This window comes from Protopterus annectens, chromosome 8.part1 (assembly GCF_019279795.1).
Source record: "Protopterus annectens isolate FY-2018-M chromosome 8.part1, PAN1.0, whole genome shotgun sequence".
NCBI lineage: Eukaryota > Metazoa > Chordata > Ceratodontiformes > Protopteridae > Protopterus > Protopterus annectens.
Genome location: NC_056742.1, coordinates 470,541,393 through 470,561,752, shown reverse-complemented (window position 1 = coordinate 470,561,752; position 20,360 = coordinate 470,541,393). Strand labels below are relative to the sequence as shown.

Genomic DNA, 20,360 nt, shown 5'->3' with positions numbered 1-20,360 from the left:
GAAGGAATAAAAAGGTAAGTGGTCCAACAGCCTGACCAAGGTTGCTGCAAAGTCACAAGCTGTAGGCTGAGGCATATTTCTTCATTTCCTTTTATGTTTTTAGGTGCACAAGGGGTGATGGGGGGCACATCTAAGTCCATCAAGTCAACGGACAAAAAACTAACCAGAGCAATACCAAATAATAGCTGCACAGTCACCCGGTAAATAAAGGAATTCCACTATTCTCCCTCTAATTAGCAATTTCTGCAGGGATACTAATCTGAAAAATACTGCACTGAATAAAAAGACAGTAATTTTAGTAGCACAGTTCAGAGCATAAGTCTCCCCATTTTTATAAAGGCTAATTTTTGCCCCAAATGGTAAAAAAACACCATAAACCAGTTTTAGACAAGAAATAAAGCATAACAGTATGAAAAACATCTTTGTCAGGAATGTTTAGCATACGAAAATGGCAACAAAATGTTAAATTAACTAAACAAATCATTTAAAATGCTATAATCCTACACAAGCATCTACAATAGTAATAAACCCAAAGAAAAAAAAACTGCACAATCAGCAAGTTTTCCTGTCAAAACGTCTAAATGAAGCATCTAATTAACATAAACAACAGGAGTGATCAACTTGCAGCTCTGGAAGTACAAAGTAAAAAGAGGAAATGTAGTAAAATAGCCTGAGTATAGAAACTCAATTAAGCATCCACAAATGGCCATAAAAACATTTCAAGGGTTAACAATCCCCAGAAACCAACCATCAGTTCATCATAAAAAGTTTAAGCCTTACTCTGTGCAGGCATACACAAATTTCCAATAAAAAAAAGTCAAACCAGCAGAATACACTACTCAAGCACTAATACAAAAAGCAGAGGGAAGAAATAAAACCTAAAAGGGTTTTTATATGAGCTCAGCAGCTGAAGAAATCCAGGGTGAGGAGTGTCTTTCAAAAGATTCTTCTCTTACTGCAGAACAGAAAGAAATGAAAGGATCTGTGGATGTGTAAGGCAGTCCCTGCCCTGCCAGATGATTGGTGTTTCACACCCACAGACAGGCAGAGAGTGGAAGGGACTCTGAGCTTTAGTTGACTGCCAGAGGAAGGCAGCAGGGTACTACTATCCGAATGCTAGTAAAGTTCTACCCCAGGGAGCTTTAGTAGACTGCCTGAAGAGAGTAGCAAAGCACTACTACCCAAATGCCAGAAAGTTAGTATAGTAGTTGAAAATCTGTGATTACCCGGGTCTGTGGTGGGATAACTCTGGTGTAGTGGAAACTCTAAGGCAGTTCTCCAAGCAGCAGATATGTAACCAGTACAGAGAGTGAGATTAAATGGGTTAAGGAGGGGTTGAGTAAAACTATCTTTAGTGCTTACGAAGAAGCAACCAGGCACACTGTCCACCAGGCACACACTCCAGATTCATGGAAGTGTATTTCTTGTTTTTTGATGGAGATGACAGAACTTGATCAAAAGAGATAATGGGGGAGTTGGAGTTAGGTGGGTAACTGAGAGGGAACTGAAGGTTGGTTTTGTGGGGAAGAAAATGAAGCAGAATTTGTCAGCAAGCAAGTTAGTAATAGTCTCAGGAAAAGTGTGAGTTGTTGGACATTAGCTCAGAGAAGAAAGCAAAGTTGTGCAAGAAATGACCCTGATATTAGGTGTTCAAATAGATCACTGCTGTAGTAATGCTGACCAACAAGATGTATTCTGCCACAGACACCATATGTCCAGTCAGTATGCGAAAGCTGAGCTGTTCCTTTCTCACACATTATACATCTGATCTTAGATCTAGGCACAAGGGCTAGCTACATAAGGGATGTACAGGCAGCAAAATTGTCAGTCCTTTCTTCCCGCCAGTTCAGGAAGCAAGCTGTCATTCTTTCCTCGGTCTGTTAACCATCATTCTTTCCTCGGCCTGTTAACTAAATGAAAGGATACAGATTGCCACTACCAGCTAAGTAGCCCACTGGAGAGCCTTCCTCATTTACTTACTTATTTATTTTATTTAATATTTGTTTACTGGGAAATTCCAACTGGGACAGAACCCATTTTTAGCGGAGGCCCAGGGAGAAACACTTCAGATGCATATCTTTGGAATGTGGAAGGAAACTGGAGCACCAAGAGGAAACCCACGGGAATGCAGAGAGGACATGCAGACTCCATAGAGAAGGCACCCTAGCAGAGAATCGAACCTGAGAACCTTTTGCTGTGAGGTGACAACTCTAACCTCTGCACCAGTGCACCACCCACCAGGGATCTTTAGATTTTTCTGGGTATTACATCCAAACATTTGTTAATACCATCTAAGAGAGGTAAATTTGCCTCCGTTAGGCAAATTTCCTACAAAGACAGGCATTAAGGTGTCTTTTTTGCCTAGGGCCTGAGCTCAAAGTTAGGGACTGCACAATCTCTCAGGCTTTCATTCCACAAAAATCTGAGGAGCCATCTTTCTTCTCTCAAAATGTACATGAAGAATAAACTATTACGGGTAGCACGATGGCTGCCAAAGTTCCTTAAATAATATCTACAGTTCTGAATTTCTACATTAAAAGGGCTGTCAGACTGCTAGAACAAGTCCAGAGAGAAACTACCAGAATGTGCAGGATGGAGGGAGAAATGATGTAATCAAAGTGGAGCACTTTTCACTGGATGCCAGAAGCTACAACAGGAAGATGAATGAATACACAAGATAATGTTTGGAAAATAAGAATGTGTCACTCTGAGCAGGAAAGACTGGGGAAACATGGGAACCAGCAGACACAGAAGATTGTGAGGGCCAACTACTCCTTGATCTGCAAATATATTTATCTGCAGACGTGGATGTGACCCCATGAAATGGAGCACCAAAATGAGTGCTGGATAGGGAATCTACAGAGACATTCATGAGAACAAATGACAGGTAGAGACAAAGAGACTGAGAAAGCAAAATTATAAATTAGCATAAAGGGTAGAATACAAAGGCTAATACACTCTGGCCACCAGGGAAATGTAAACTTTGGTGACAATAAATCTCCAGTTATAAAAGTTCAAAAGAAATGGCTCCGGGTTATAAAGACTAAAATTTGAAAGAAACAATGACCTTGATAGTAAAGATGTACATTTTCATAAGCTGTGCCGCATTTTTTATTTTCAAATTAAATGCATTTTTACACTGATTTCTACTGTAGGTTGATGCCTGTGGAATGAAGTATTGGTTATATGTGGCCTTTAATTACAGGAAATATATATTTTGTTTGTGATCTTTATGCTGTAACAGAAAACTTGAACATTTCAGATGACATCTACTTATGACAAGTAGTGAACTGTTCATAAAAATATTCTAGTTTAGATAAAAATTGGCTCCAAAAATATATACTAGCTATAGTTTAAAAAAATGTTTTTTGTTGTTTTACGCTTTAAGGACTAGAAAGAAAACACAGTCATATCTACTCTGCTTGGAAACGGACCATATTGGCTACTTTGGAATGTTTTTCTGTGTGTGAATCAAAATGAAGCAAATCACTTACATTTGATACACATTTAAGAAAAGCATACACACATATATATATATATATATATATATATATATATATATATATATATATATATATATAAAACTTCTGCAACTGTTCACATCTCTTTAAAGCACAAGTAAAAACTTCTAAATTGTAGATTTCAAATCTTTTTTTTTTCCTTCAGCCATTTCCATTTCATTTTTAGATTAACGAATGGAAAACGTCTGCTTTATAGACTTTAATAGGTATAAATATAAGGCACACATCAATCCTGCCTGAATCCAATACAACATTTTAGTTAATGAGGCATTATGTACAACATATGCAAAAATCACAACTCAGCATTCGATACTGTGCCACAAACATGAGGTAAAACATGACTTTATTAAAAAGAACAGTCTCTGAAGTCCTACTCCAAAGCAATTAAAAGCTTTGCATAACCAAACGTTTTTATTATGCTGAAGCCAAACCAAACTGGCCAATTAAGCACACACTGAGTTTCATATTCTTCACATAGATTCTGTGCTCGAAATGTCATACACAGCTGGAGACCAACACATGCTAAACTGCTGTACACTTGAAAGCTGAAGTAAAGCAGCAAGATGAATTCTCAAAGATGCCTTGTTTCAATGAAACATGCACCCCTTTTTAAACACCTTTATTAAAATTATCACTCAAGACACAGGCAAACATACATTAACAAAAAAAGAAATCATAACATATTAATATTTTCCATTTACATGCATTATACATCACATATCTTTTCATCATTTGCATTTATCATCAGTCTAACATTACAAATTGTTGAATTCCTGCCTTCCCTTAAACCTCACTCCTCCAGAACATTATTCTGCATGTACTGTTCCCACAATTTCCATGTATTTCTATATAATTTAAAGATCCCCTTTCCAGTTCTTTTGCCTCTTTTATATTATTCAATACTTTGAATACAGTTGGTTTCGACTTTGACTTCTATTTTCTAGTAATTGCTTTTTTGGCAGCCAACAGAATTAAACTTAATAAGGCACTACTATGCAGATCCCGCATCCCAACTCAAAAGAATCCATTAGTTGCAGCCATTTGCTCACCCAGTATTTCTAACAGAGTATTCTTGTGGGGAATTTTTTTAAATTTTCCATCTCATTACACTCTCAAGACATATGTTTCCGGTTGCACTTTCTTTTCTATCACACCTCCAACGTTTGCTCTCTACCTGAGGAAAAACCCTCTGAAGTCTGTTCAGGGTATAAAAATACCCATGCAAACACATCAAGCAAATTTCCTAAACTTTCTGGACTTTGTTACATACTTGGGAGCCACACAAGCCCTCCCATTGTTCTTTTGTAAACTGCTTTTCTAGTCTCTTTTCCCACACCTTTCTAACCTCCTCTGACTGATTCTTACAGTTATCATGCAATATTTTATATGCCCTACTTAAGCAATAACCCACGCCTTGGTGTGGGTAATGCTGGATTTACCCACGGTTGGTGTGGTTTGGTCACGAGGGCAAAGCCCGAGTGGCCAAACAAAGACAACCGTGGGTAAATCCACCATTACCCACACCCAGAAGTGGGTTATTGCTATTATACAATGACAATATTTAAGAAAAAAAATACTTACTTTTCTTAAATAATGGCATTGTATAATGCCTCCGTGCTGCCCTTACGCAGCTGTCCAGTATTCTGCGGCAGTTCTGATGTATTGCGCATGCATATGTTTACGCAGTACATCAGAGCTGTGTGTGGAAGTAACAGAAAAAAGGAAGATCTCTGTTGCTTTTTTAAAACTGTCTCGCTATGTTAAAAAAGTTTAACATAGCGAGATAGCTTTAAAAAAAGCAACGGAAAAAGGAAGATCTCTGTTTACATTTTTAAAGCCATCTTCCTATGTTAAACAAGTTTAACATAGCGAGATATCTTTAAAAAAAGCAACGGAGAAAGGAAGATCTCCGTTGCTTTTTTTTAAAGATATCTCGCTATGGTAAACGAGTTTAACATAGAGAGATTACAGCAACGGAGCTCTTCCGTTCTCCGTTGCTACCAAAAACACAAAAAAATCAAGACTTATACTAATGGAAAAAGTCCAGGCGACTGGATCTTTTCCATTAGTATAAGTCAGACTTACAACGGGCATGCTGACCAATCAGCGTGCACGTTTTGGAATGTTAATGGGGGGTCATTGCATAATATCCCTTTTTAAACAGCAGCTTACATTCTAGATTCAACTAAAAACTCTATCAGAGTAGGTTTTCACATTAAAATTCCTGTATCTCTTTCTCTTTGCCTATACTCTGTTACCAATCGCTAGTAAGGAAAGCAGTCTCTAACCTGCAGTCCAGATGTCTTCTTGGCCTCATCCCACTCTATTACCTTTTCCTCTCTAGTTATTTTCTCTCAATACCTTGGTTCCTTTGCCAGCTTTCCCCAGTAAATTACAACCACATCTTGCCGGTTTTCTTTATCCCTACTTGCATTCATCCCCATTACCAAAATCGCCCTTCTCCATTCTTATGTTGGCTTAGTTCTTAGAAAATGTTCTGCTACTTTATGAATATAATAGTCTGTACAGTTCTGATTGTCCTCCTTAGGGATCTGTATCCAAAATCCTACACACTTATTTCTTGAACTTCCTCCCATTTCATCATCAGCTTCCATTTTGAATTATCACCTTCTGTTTGCATTATATAGAGTCTTAACTGTGTAGCTCTAAAATATCTCTTCATATCAAGTAATCTTACCCACATTGTTCTATTGGAAGGATCCGCTTATCCCACTTCAGTTTTGTCCTCTTCCCATCCCAGATAAATTCCTTCAACTCTTTATTATTGTCCACAACATCTCCTCTGGTTGATAAAAATATGCCTGACAAGTATATAAAACTAAAGGGACTAAAACATTTCACTGTTTGCATCTTACTATCCATATACATAAATAAGAGCTTCCAAGTTCTCAGTTTTTTTGTATTATCTTTTGTTTAGTCTCGTCCCACATATCATTCACTGCCTTAACAGAGATCATTTTAATCTAGACTCCTAAATACTTCATCTTATTGTGTCTCCATAAAGTTAAGAACTGCTGAACCAATTTAAACATGTTCCCTTTCTTGATCTTTCCACACCCTGTTGTAAGTAAAGATATACACATTTAGTGATGGAATACAGATGAAAAGCTTGTCAGTTGTTCTGAAATGTTTGACTTGGACAAAAATGCCTGTATTAGCAGGTGAAGCAATATTATGAGGGTAAGAAACAAGTTAAATTTATTTTTTTACAGGGATATACCACCACCTATAAAAGCAATGACAAACTGGGACATGAGAGGTTCAAATATAGATGAATACAAGTACTGTGCATAACATTTCAATTCACAAGACTCTAACCACTGACAGATGTAAGCAATCAAAACCTGTGTATGACTAAGCTCTGTACCACTAAAGTAAAATTGTGAAAAGTGCAAACACTAGTGTAATTTCCAAGAGAAGTAATGACAACTGGAAGTCACTATAACTAGTTTAAAGTACTCTGATGGAGGTTAAGGGCTGCCCAAGAACCCTTACTACACCAATTCAAAATCACTAAACTTTAAAGTAAGAAGATTTCTCCATGAAACACAGGCTGATTCAATCACGTTTATATGTCTGTACTTACTAGTATCAAACATTTGGTTTCTTGAAGTTCTGCCCCAATTCTGTTATAAATAACTATACACAGAAACCTGGCATAACACAGTGAATCATGTCCTCCTAAGCTATCCTTGAAACATGCCATCTTTACTACATTTTCAAAACTATACATATGACAGGATTTTACAGCAAGTCTCCTGCACTAATTAACACCAAATCTTACTATTATTTATAATTATTTTACATCAGGCTTTATTTTATGTGGTGTAATTGCTTTGCTTCTATATGTACTGTGGTCAGACTCTGCTGTGACTGCTACATTCACTTACTATCTGTGACAGTTACCATGCATTATTTCTGTACTGTACTGACTGAAATTGTATTATTTGTACTGCTTCTTTGGTATTATTCTCAATGGTTATCAATGGTAAATGGGTTTACAACCTGATGTACCATCCCACACAACAAAACGTATTTATAAATTTATCTAAATCATCAAAATGCTTGTAATCTAAACACTGTACAATCGGTTAAAAAGCAATACCATGCACTGCAAATTAAAAAACAATTTAAAACTGTCAAGGCCATAATTAATAAATTAATAATCAGATAACTAGAATTTAAAACAAGTCTTTACAATGCTTTTAAATAAACCACCAGATTCATGAAGCCTGCGCCAGGCGCAGGCATAGCGTATGCGGGATAACGCCAAATATGTTCGCCAAGCGATTCAGGTATGAACCAACTCCACGTGCACTACCGGAGTACGCCAGATCTACGCAGCCCTCGGCATAGGTATGCAAATCACCCCATGCACAGTGTCACACCATGCTAATGAAGGCATACAGCGATTCACAAAGTGGTGCAGGCATAGCGCAAGCCCATGGAAATGAAAACCAAAAAACACAGTTTACATTTTCCCAAACAGAACATCGGAGTTATGGAAGCGGACCAGACTCATGTATTACAAAGTTAACATATGCCAATGGCTAAATACACAGCCAATGGCACAAGAAAAGATGCACAACACCTAAAAAACAACATTTAATGTCATGTCCACAGTAACGCACAGTACAACCGCAGGGCATGTGTGCGCAAACAGGAATACAAAGGAAATATATACAAATGTCATAAAATCGCAATGTAAGACAAATCAGGATTTCACCATAATACGCAATGGTAGGCATGGCACACCACAAGCAAGGTGCAAGGGTTGCCAAGGGCCCGCAACACTGTTCAGCGCTGTAACTATGAATTAGTAGTCAATGCCATGCAAATGAGGCAGGTAATACTGAATCGCAAACGTCCCACTGGATTAAGGATGTACCTGACGGCGCAGCGCTATAACACCAAGGAGTGGATCAGAGGTGATACATGACATCAGCAGAGGGGTGTGCCACTGTATCAGTAAGCACATTGGAGCAATGCAAATCTGGCCTGGCCGTTGCTAAGCAAAGCTGCAGGACAGGGGTGGGGAAGAAGGTATAGAACCGTTTAGCTGAGAGCACACATGGTGCCCGAAAGCGCATGTGTACGGGGATGAAATCGTGCCCGAAACCCGGTAAGCGGATGCACGCACCGCGAACAATAGCACAAACTTCCTGTCAGGGGAAGAAAAGAAGGAAATGCCGAAGCAGGGTAATTGGCGTACTAATGAGCAATTAACACCAATCAACTCACGGCGGCCAATCGACGGCAGTAGACAAGCCTGCATGCAGAAACCTGCAAAACAGGATAGGGGAGGCATAGGATTGCAAAGAAAGGAGGGGAGGACTTGGAATGCAAAGATAGGAGAACTGTCATAGCAGAGCAAAGCAAACCCACAGCAGACTGGCAATAGCACACATTACGCAAGATAAGCCAGGTCTAGGAAAATACAAATGAAAGCAGGCTGCTGGATGCATGCCAGCAAATGGTAGGTGTAATGTGCACAAATGTAAACGGAAGGGCAGGAGGTAATTCACGGCATCCAAATGTAATGCAACACCAAAGGCAGCACAATAGTGGTTCCGTTAATAAAACACAGAAGATACCCTGTAGCCACGATCGTACATACACACCCTATGACATCATCAGTGTTCACAGCAAAACAGTATAAAGTGTGAAAGCACCCAACACACACCTGAGTATTCCCAAACACTGCACCATAGGTGTAAACAGACGGGGAATTTTTAAAATGTACATGTTGGGAGCTGCCATAGCTGTGATTCATCAGCATGTGTTAGAGACCGACGGTGTTGTGGAGGATAATGCCGACAACCACCGTAGGCCTCGCAGGAGGAGAAGAGTGTTCAGACCAAGGGTAACCTACCAGGGGCTACATGATCTGGAGATAGTAGAGCATTACAGGGTGGACAGGGACATCTTAAAGCAAATAGTAGAGCTGTTCCGGCCACGCCTAAGAACCAAAAACAACAGAGGGGAACCCATCCCAGTGGACACGAAGGTATGTGTAAGCTTGCGAATACTAGCCACAGGTACCTTTCAAAGGCCAACTGGAGATATAATGGGGATCTCACAGGCATCGGCATCCAGGGTACTACACCAGTTCCTGGATGAAATGTTAGCACATGCCAATGAGCATATATACTTCCTCCGAACTCAGGAGGAGTTGGCCAGCAATATGCGTCACTTCCCATGTGTGGCAAACTACCCGGAGGTACTGGGTGCAATAGACTGCACGCACATACAAATCAAGTCACCACCCGGTGAGTATGGTAGGCGCTACATAAACCACAATGGATTCCACTCCATCAACTGCCAGGTTGTGTGCAATGCCCAGGGCATTATCATGGATGTGTGTGCTGGCAGCCCTGGAAGCTACCACGACTCCCATATCTGGCATGCCTCACAGCTGTATCAGGTATTTGTCAGGGGGGACATCCCACAAGGCCACCTTGTGGGGGATGCTGGCTATGCACTGGAGCCGTGGATGATGACCCCCATCAGAAATGCACACACACCAATGCAAGAACTCCATAATGAGGCACATGCACAAACCAGAATCATCAAAAAAACGTGTGTTCGGGATGCTGAAATCATGGTTCCGGTGCTTGGACACATCTGGTGGAGCCTTGCAGTATTCTCCAGGCACGTGTGCCCACATCTTCATAGTATGTGCCATGCTACATAATATGATCCTGCGGAAACAGCTGCAGCAGGGTCAAAATGGGGGAGGGCCTCACAGCCCACCACAATTGCCAAGGCCAACACAGGCACAGAGGGATCCAGACCATGGACACACTGTGCCAGCCCCAGTAGGCAGATGGAGGCATGCCCAATATGCCTATGCCTTGGCAAAGAGGGAACGTATAGCACATACCTTGGCAGTGTAGGCTCCCATGGACTGACACCCCTCCCCACCTGCACACACAGTAAAATGCATGGCACACAAACACGACCACCTGTAAATTGTGATGTACAGGTGGCCCACTATGGAATTCTATATAGGCAGCCCTCAAACATTGTACATGCAACAGCCATTGGAACATGGAAATGTCAACACCTGAACAGTAGATGTGCCTATCAGCATCTGTCGGTGCTGTGTGTATAGGTTCTCAGGTACATCGGTAGGTACACGCCAGATTGTCAGAGGCAAAACACCAAACGGGGAAAATAGTGACTCCCATCGCCACAACATCGAGTAAGCAACTGTCGCTTACTGGAGCAGAGGCAATTGCGGGAAGGTGTAGCACATTATCAGGTGTAGCTAACTGTGATATACATACCCAATGCCGGAGTATAGCCAGTAAACATCACATGGACATACCATTAACTGGACTCATCAATTTGTAAACTAACGGAGTTATCCATGTGAGTGTAGTGTGGAGTAACTGCTGTAGTGTACTTCACATACAAAATGACATAATACGTGTACAACTGCCAGATGTCCAAGTGGTACATGCAGTGACTGTCGTGCATGTTCCCGGTCCCACATCCCGCAAGGGATGTAACGTAATCCCGACAGCACCGGTAATGCATTCCGGATGCGGGTCATTAGAATATGTGTAGAACACGTTAGCGGGAATAAGCGTTGCCCACAGCTGGTAAGCGATGTTTAAATATGACTATACCGGTATGTGCGAAACAGGGCTAAGCTTCACCGACCACTGCGCAGATCACGGTCAATGATGTACAGAACAGGTGAAACCAGCATTAGTCACCCCTGAACAAATAGCGCCTGCTCTGAAGAGTAAAACGACCACTGCCAGGAGTGAAACAGGCAATCATGTATACAATCACCCAACACTATTGCTAGCCAAGATGTACGTACGGTAGGGTTGCCACATTTCAAATGACCAATGTAGGACATATGCCAGATGTCTGCAGGACGACACATACACCTGGCCAGTATGAAAACCAGAACGTCAGTGTTTTGCATACATAAAAAGCTTATTCTAGTAATGGTAGATGCGTGTTCCGTGTCCTGTAACATGTAGGTGGGTCAGATACAGAATAAGTGTTTTATGCAACTATTACATAAACTATAGGGAATATGTTTGTCCCAAAGTCACAAGACATTTGCTATGTTCACAAATATTTCGCAGGACACAACTGCACAAAGAGGGACTGTCCCTCGCAAAGTGGGACGGGAGGTAATCTTAACCTATGGCAGGTGTGTAATGTGACAGGTACAGACACAAACGTGCGGAGTCCAGGAAACACAGTATACACTGACAAACACACAATGAAAGGCGTAACGTGCCTGTCACCACCCCTGTCCGAGATATGTGTGTATATATATATGTATATATATATATATATATATATACATAAATATATATATATATACATATATATATATATATATATATATATATATATATATATATATATATATATATATATATATATATATATATATATATATATATATATATATATATATATGTATATATATATATATATATATATACATATATATATATATATATATGGTTCTACCAGAGTTAGTCAACACGCCAGGACACCGACAAGCGAATCACGAGCCCCAGAAGATTGACAATTCAGAAGACCGGCGATGGATGAAAACACCGGCTGAGGATGCCGACATGGGAAAAGGCTGTGTAAGTATGCGGTAGTGATGGACGTTAGGGTGTGAGTAAGGTAAGTGTGGATATTGACAGTCTGTGGGGATAGGGTGGGTTAAGTGAGTTAGGGTCAGTGCGCGGGTTAGGTAAGTGTGTGGTAGTGACTGTGTTTGGGTTAGAAGGTTAAGTGAGTTAGGGTTAGGAGCGGGTCAGGTAAGTGTCAGTAGTGATTGTGTTTGGGTTAGGCGGGTTAAGTGAGTTAGGGTTAGGGAGCGGGTCAGGTAAGTGTCGCGGTAGTGATAGTGTTTGGTTTAGGCGGTTTAAGTGAGTTAGGGTTAGGCCGGGTTAGCTGTGTATGCAATAGTGACGGACCTTAGGGTTAGGGTTTGGGTTAGGGTTGTAGATAGTTGTGTATGTGAGGTTTAGTGTGGGTTTGTAGGGATTTTGGTGTGCTTGTGTTGTGTGTGTGGTTTTTAGACAGGGAATGTGTTTTGTTTGTTGATTGTTGTGATTGTGGTGTGTGCAGTGTATGAGTTTTCGTGTTTGTGTACCGTCGGTTATTTCGTTGTTGGGCATGTGGGGTTTCGTGTTTTTGCACTGTCAGTTATGTGGTTTCGGTGATTGCATTGTCGGTGTTTTGGGGATTCGATTATGTCAGGTAGAACCATATATATATATATATATATATATATATATATATATATCTACACATATATAATACAGATAGAAAGGGCGATAGTGTGATATATGTCAATATATAAGGGGTCACTGACATCTGCAAATATATAGATAGGTCAACGACATTCAAAACACCTTTGAGGTACAAATAAATAGGATACCGCCAACTATGGAACGTGTCACACACCGACACGCGTAACCAGGAGGCTGAAAGACAGTAAGAACACAGTACTGGAACAGTAGAACCGCGAGCAATATGACGATAGTAAGGACATGTAGTCACCGCTGCCAGTGGTGCGGTCCACGTAAGTACCGTGTACAACTGTGGTTGTGAGTGATGTAGCCTGTGTATGTGTGTGTTGAGGGTGCCATGTGTGTTTCCGTGTGACTGTAAAATGTGTGTGTGTGTGTGTCCGCATCATGTGTCTGTAGGTGGCAACTCGGAGGTAGATGATTACGGTAGGTGCGGGTATAGCTAGCCGTAGGCATTTGGTAAACACCTGTCCCACACTGGAAGGGACAGCCCCCCCTGGTCAGGTGTGTCCTGACATGAAACATTACAAAGGGCAACTGTCAGAGAGTTTAGGACATTAGTATGTCCCAAATATTATGCAATAGTTGCAGGAAATACTCATGCCTGTATGTAAGAAACGGAAATGTTACATGCAAACCGATAAGTAGTTAAGGTCCAAGAACAATTGGTATGTAATGAGGATAAAGTATGTGCTATCCTGTGTATTGACCATGGCCATATGTCAGCCTGTAAACACCACTGTGTGACCCGCAAGTGTTCAACTATGGCCATATGAAAAGGTGGCAAGCCATGTCACAGAGGGTCTGACACCAACACCACTGCAATGACTGCAAATATCTGGGACAGACATACACGGGATAGCGGTCATTTAGAAATATCCCTGCACATATCGCCGTACATCCAGAGGTATGGAAGTATCAACCTCACCTGCATACCATATAGAAACCAATTAACAACGGCCCAAAGTAAATTCCCGTAACAGAAGTCTATTAAGTGATAGCACTGTAATTAGGGAAGGGGCCCACATATATATGGACTACGTAGAAATGCAAGCCCCACAAAACCGTATATGCTAAGTACACCCGCCTACATCCCCCACACTGGAAACAATAGCAATACAACCCGTAATCACAGCACAAACATCCAGTTAGTCAATTACATCTGCTGAACCGTTAACATACCTTGTGAGAGACACATTTCAAGGCGCCATGCAAAATTGTATCCGTATAACGGAACAAACGGCGATGTTACAGGTGTTTGCAATAGTCCGTTATCAGACGGGTGGGATGACAGGTACAGTCACAGGTAGAACCACATACTCAAGCAGTCACACTCAATCTACGGGGGACATGACTCCAAAATACACTTGGCTCTACACATAGCAGTTGCAATTACACACAACAAAACACAATACAGGCCGTCCAAGTGGATAATTCAATTATACCCCACTGTTGCCGCGTAATTGGTGAATGGAGTAGCTGCACAGCTGAAGTGCACGTAATTAGTCACACCGGAACACCAATTGGCAGCAGTAAACCACATGTTGCAGGTATCGACATATATAAGGATGACTTGCCAGATATGCAAACTGTATGCTCATACTGTAAAACAGTTTAAAGAGTGATACAGAAGAGTGAGATAGAGACGCAATACCGGAACAATATCAAGGTATGCAGAACACTAACTGTATGTATAGTATGTTCTGTATTAAGTTATGTCAGTGTATGCATAATTAAAAGTGTCCGCCATGCATAAAGTGGGAAATGGTATTTATGTAGTGATGTCTTGCTGATCGTACTAATGCTTGTAGAAGTTGTGCGTCCAGCAGTGGGCCACAAGGTAAACAGCACAGACACCACAAGGGATGCAACATGATGGCTTTAAACAGAACAATGTCATACGACCCGCCTTCAGTGGCAGGGTATGTCCAATAAGTACATGCCATAGCAGGGGATAGTATATGTGGATATACTGTAACAGTACGCATGTGTATGGGCATATAACGTCAATGACATGTCTAAGGTGGTCCCCTCTTTGCAAGTATGCTTTGAAATATGGGATACCATGTAAAACATGTGTAATGTATAGTACAGTAGATTGATATGTCAGATATGCTACAGAGGAGAACAGGCATATGATGCATACCAAAGGTATCGTATAGTGATGTGAGTAGTATGTAATTAATTTATGCATAAACAGTTATGATGAAATAAATAATGTAATCCACTCTGTGCATTTGCAAAGGACACAAACATTACTCCCATACTTGAATAGCAGAAGAGATGTGACAGACAAACAAGAACATGATTGGCGTGTACAATAACAGGATACATATGGCCTGTAGTCATGGGACACTGTGATAGCGTGACAGCTAATCTAAATGGAAGGGCTATTCCAGTAACCATGCACAAAGGACATGTAATAGTTCCACAGGTTCATATTGGGTTTTCCATGCAGTCTGGCAAGTCTATGTGTAACAACAACTACAGTGTGCACACCAGTGGCACCTCTCTAGGGTAGTGTCCTGTGAACAGAAGAGCCATGTGTAACCTGCATCTCTGCACAGTACAGCCACTGCAGTGATCCCTGGCATACATGCTTCCAACATCCACCAAGTGAGGTATCACATAAATACTGCTACTGACTGTCCATGCGTGATGTACATAGGAATCTTGTCCCAAAGCATGGTGAGTGTCCGGTCTGGGAATGCAACCCCCAAGCACATGCCACACACTGTCGCGTGTGTGCACATATCCATGAGTATCATGCTCATAGTGGCTATTGTTTATGTCGCGTATGCAGAGTATATCCATTAACATATTTGCAGACATGGGCCCTGTCTTTGCAGCAGAGGTCACCCCTGAGTATGTAGTCTGCAAATGTGTACAGACGTGGTGTCTGTACATCATCCGCAAACTTTAACTGTCATAGCTCAATAAACGTCATGGCGTTTTAATGTTGAGTTATGTAAAGCTGTTGTGTAAGGTACACCCTAAGCGGGGTGTTGTACCCCATGGATGTGTGTATAAGTCCGGTGTTCAGAGGTACAATGGGTGCCTACGTACCAGCTACACACCCAGTACAGACAAGCGTGGACATGTAGAAGGATATCCACACCACAGTGGCAATGTGGTAATCACAGGAGTGTGTGCGACATACATGTGTTTTACAAACACGTACAATGCGACATGTATGTAGGGGACTAACACCTATGTGATAACCAGTGGGTGGATGGTGTACTGCAAAGGTGATGTTCATACCAAGTGTCATGCAGGTTGAGGCCATGATGTTCATATCAGGTATCCGTCACAGTAACACCCGTATGGATGGGGTCTGTATCAGCTGGTGGATCAACAATGGTGCTTGATATGCAGTGGTTTGTAAAGCTAGGCAGGGAAGTCCCCTCAGTGGTAGCCTGTACCTCAGGGAAGCATATACCGAACATGAGGGCCCCATGACTGAGGACTGTGGTATGCCAAGTGTAACTGGAATGCAGTATGTGATATGGTATGCCACCCTCAGTGTGTGTGTCCAGTTCATTAGCCACTTTGCATAACATCCTGAGACATATGTTGTGATGTGCAGGTGGATGTGTATGTTGTCAATACCAGAATGGAGAACGGTGCTGAAAGGCATCGAGAGGACAATGTAGGCTGTGTGGACCCCTGTGTCATCATCAACTACTCTGGCGACTGTATGAAAGGTGTTCAACAGGTGTAGGAGGCATGCTGTGGCCCCAACAAGACCAACCCAGCTGGCATCAAAGGACCGGAGCACAACAAAGACTCAGCGAATGATGTCCATGATGATGTGCCCTATAGCCGTGCAGAACAGTCCAGTGAGGTATGTAGGGTAATAGTCCCAGTCATGCATTGTGGTGCCACCTGTGTGGAGTGTAACTGTCGCTGTGTGCCAGTCAGGGGCCACAATATCTGGTACAAGGCTATTACTGAATATGGTTTCCCAGTGGGGAGACATGTCATTCAGAGGTCTGTGGACATCACAGCCTGGGATTTTGTAGGGTGACAAGGGGCCAGTGTCCTAGGACATATAGAGTGCAGGTCAGTACTGTGTAGGTGTGACCGCAGGTACACCGCAATGTTCCTGCAAGGAATGTGGCCCCATAGGGAGTGAGAGGGTGTAATGTTAGCATTGAAGCCATCAGACAGCATATTGCCAACATCACCTGTTACGGTCATGTTCCAGAGTGACAGTTGTATGTGTGAGCAGATGTGGGTATTGCATACGACTACTGACATACCACCATAATGCCTTGTGGTACATCTCGGAATGTGTCTCAGTAATGTGTACATGGCTAGTTATGGAGTATGTGATGAGGGATCCCGTGGCCCTACCAAGGCTGACCAGTGAGTTACCCCACCTATGGGAATGTACACCACTGTGCAACAGCCCCCACCTGTTGTTGTAAAGTATGTCCATGGAACCGCACCCCCAGAGTGTCATCTGTTATCTGGTGTGTACCATCATGGCTCTGTGTGGAATAGCATGATCCATATTGTCGTGTACGTGCTAATGAAGTGCACTGGGATATGTCTCAGCATTTGTATGTGCATTGTCCACCTGCACGTGTGTCATGACGTCAACTACCACTGTCATACAACATCTGTAGCAGGTGTTGTAGTACTCATCTACTGTGTATGCCGTGAAGTGTGTGGTGCCAGTATGTGGCTAACAAGGGTGAGTAGCATATGTTTGGATTCCACCAATGAGGGGATAACCCCAGGTGTGGAACAGCAGTCACATGTTGGTAGTGTCCATGTCAAGGATACTGTTGGTCTTGGAGGTGGTGTGTATGGGTCGAACCAGCCGAGCGGAGGTTATGACTCACAGGCAGCGTACACCTAATGTGTCAGTACATGTGAGGCTAACACAGTTAAGTGTGGGTTACTGTCAGTCTCACATCAGTAGCAGCAGTATGAGCCCAACTGTCCAGTACACCATGAAATGAGGTCTGGTAAACGTGGGGTATGTTGAATCCGCAGCTGGTAATACTGTGCATAGCAGTTCCGGACACAGTTATTTGCACGTGGAGCACCTGTGATGCATTGTGCTAAGTAACCAGCCGGGATGTGTGCACAACATAGTGGAATATGGGGACACCTCAGCCGTGGGTGTGCCAGTCCAGGTACGTGCCTGAGAGGTACGGTCTGTCTATAACCGGTCATTGCAGGTGTGCTCTGCAGAGCCAAGAGGCAGGTCCCAGTCACTGCAGAGATATTGAAGTGGTGCAGTGTCAGGTGTGAGCCAAGAGGCAGGTCCCAGTCACTGCAGAGATATTGAAGTGGTGCAGTATCAGGTGTGAGCCAAGAGGCAGGTCCCAGTCACTGCAGAGATATTGAAATGGTGCAGTATCAGGTGTGCCTTGCCTGTGTGAGTCACAGAGGATGATGTCAAGTATTGTATGACATGACCACATGTTTTGCTAGCCAGTTCCCATTCTGGTGGTGACTGTTACTGGACACTGTGCAAGACAGGCAGTATAAAAGCAGCAAGAGTCCAACATGTGATCCATACTCCCAGGGCTGACAGGTGCAGGTCAACTGTGCCACAGCATCATGTTGTTTGACCAGGTCTGTCAAAGTGGACATATACCAGACGCCTGTGGAATGACAGCAGAAGCATGGACAACTGTTGGGAGTGACACAGTCGCTCGTTGTACAGTGGCAACAGGTCCGGATGACCGCAAAATGCTCCCCAGGGCTTGGACCACACCATCAGGGCTACAACACTGGTGAGCTATTGCATGTCCCTGCACATGTAGTCTGTGCCCTGAGATACAACTTCAGTCACACAAACATGGAAAATGACAGTCGCATCGTACCTGCTGAGTTGTGGTATGTGTGCAAAGGTTATGTTGCAGAACCAGTTACTTGACAGCAGGATGCAAGTGACTATCGCCTTGTGTAGCCTGCTGAGTGGAACAGCAGTGTGACTGCCTACAGTCACCTATGACAGGTGTGTTGTGTATGTTATGACACCCTATTGGCTGTATGTGATGGGCACACGTGTCTGTGGGCTATAGGTTGGTGTGGTTGTGTTTGGTAATGTGGGCTGCCGTTGGTGCCCACACAGAGTATGGAGGGGTACTGTACAAGGTGTCTCCATATGTGTGGCCTGTGGTGGAAATCATGTGGGACTATGTGATGAGTGGGGTGTGTTGCCAATGTTGCACATCCCCACATGACTGTCAGGTGCAGTCAGGGTTAGTGACAGTATAACCCCCAGCAGGGCTGCATACGTGCATCCCCCACAGGCTGTGCTATTGTATGTTGGGAGGTGTGCATTGACTGTGTACATGAGAATAGCTCTAATGCCACATGTACAACATAGTCATCATAGTGACAGGCAATAGCACTGGTACGTGCCAGTTGGACATGCCTGTATATAAGTGGTACGTGCCAAGTGGACACGCTGTATAAACCACCATGTCTCACGAGATATGTGAGTGATGTGTGTATGACAGCTGTTGTACTGTAAGCAAGCTGGAAATGTATGGACAGACAGTGTACCTGTGAGGACTGGTGTGAAATGGATGCTAAACTAAGCAGTAGCTCATAACGTGTCAAGAAGCTCTGAACAAGTGCCGAGCATGCCCATACATTACAGATAGGGTGTTGGATAATATCAGCCCACAAGTGCTGACGACAGTCATGATTGGTGGCACCGCATCAGAACACTGCCGGGTATGGTCTGCAAGTCCATGAACCATTATCAATGTAGATGTTAGCAGTACAGATGTACAAGACAGTACGGATGTTTGACTACAAATGCCTTTGTATGTCACAGGAGTGTTCTACTAGTGGCCTATTGACAGACTCACAACTACTAAAGGTGCTACAGTGACATGTGCATATCACACGGTGTCAGCTACAGTAAACCAAGGTTAATGTGTTGTACCCCACCCGCATTGTAGCCCATACCACACAGACAAATGTCAGCCATCTGTGTATGTGAGGATGTGAATGGCCATGACCTATGGGCAATAGTTGTCACAGTGTTGCGAACAACATACAGAATGGGCTGTGTGTGTGAGGTGTGTGACATATGTGCACATTCTGGTGGATGATATCAGCAATGACACCACTAGGGGAATACCCCTGTACCCATTAAGTAACACCTAGGCTGTAGTCAACATTATGGACACTGTGTTAGGGATGGTGTTGTGCAGTACACCTCCCTGAGCTGGAGATGTCTCCCTGGCTCTTTAGGTAGTCATCCGAGGTACCCATGACATGACAGGGTGGTATCCATGAGCACGGAGATCATTGGACAGGCATGCACAGCACCCGTGTGACCAATATTGGAACACATATCACCCTCCAGGGGCAGGGCCCATGCATGGATGGCCGATACCAGCCTCCACAATACTCACCTCCAGTATGCAGCATGCTATCCACCTTGCATACAGACATATGCCACACTATGCTGTTAGACATGCCATAGCCTGATCTGAAAGACATACGTCATGGACAACCACTGTCCTACGACTAGGAT

The 20,360-nt window shown here is 42.8% G+C and overlaps 1 protein-coding gene across 1 annotated transcript in view; it reads right to left on the bottom strand.

Annotated features, from left to right (window-relative positions):
* Positions 1 to 20,360, bottom strand: part of RPGRIP1L (RPGRIP1 like) — a 1,932,928-nt gene that overhangs the window by 1,580,179 nt on the left and 332,389 nt on the right. The gene's annotated exons all lie outside the window — the stretch shown is intronic.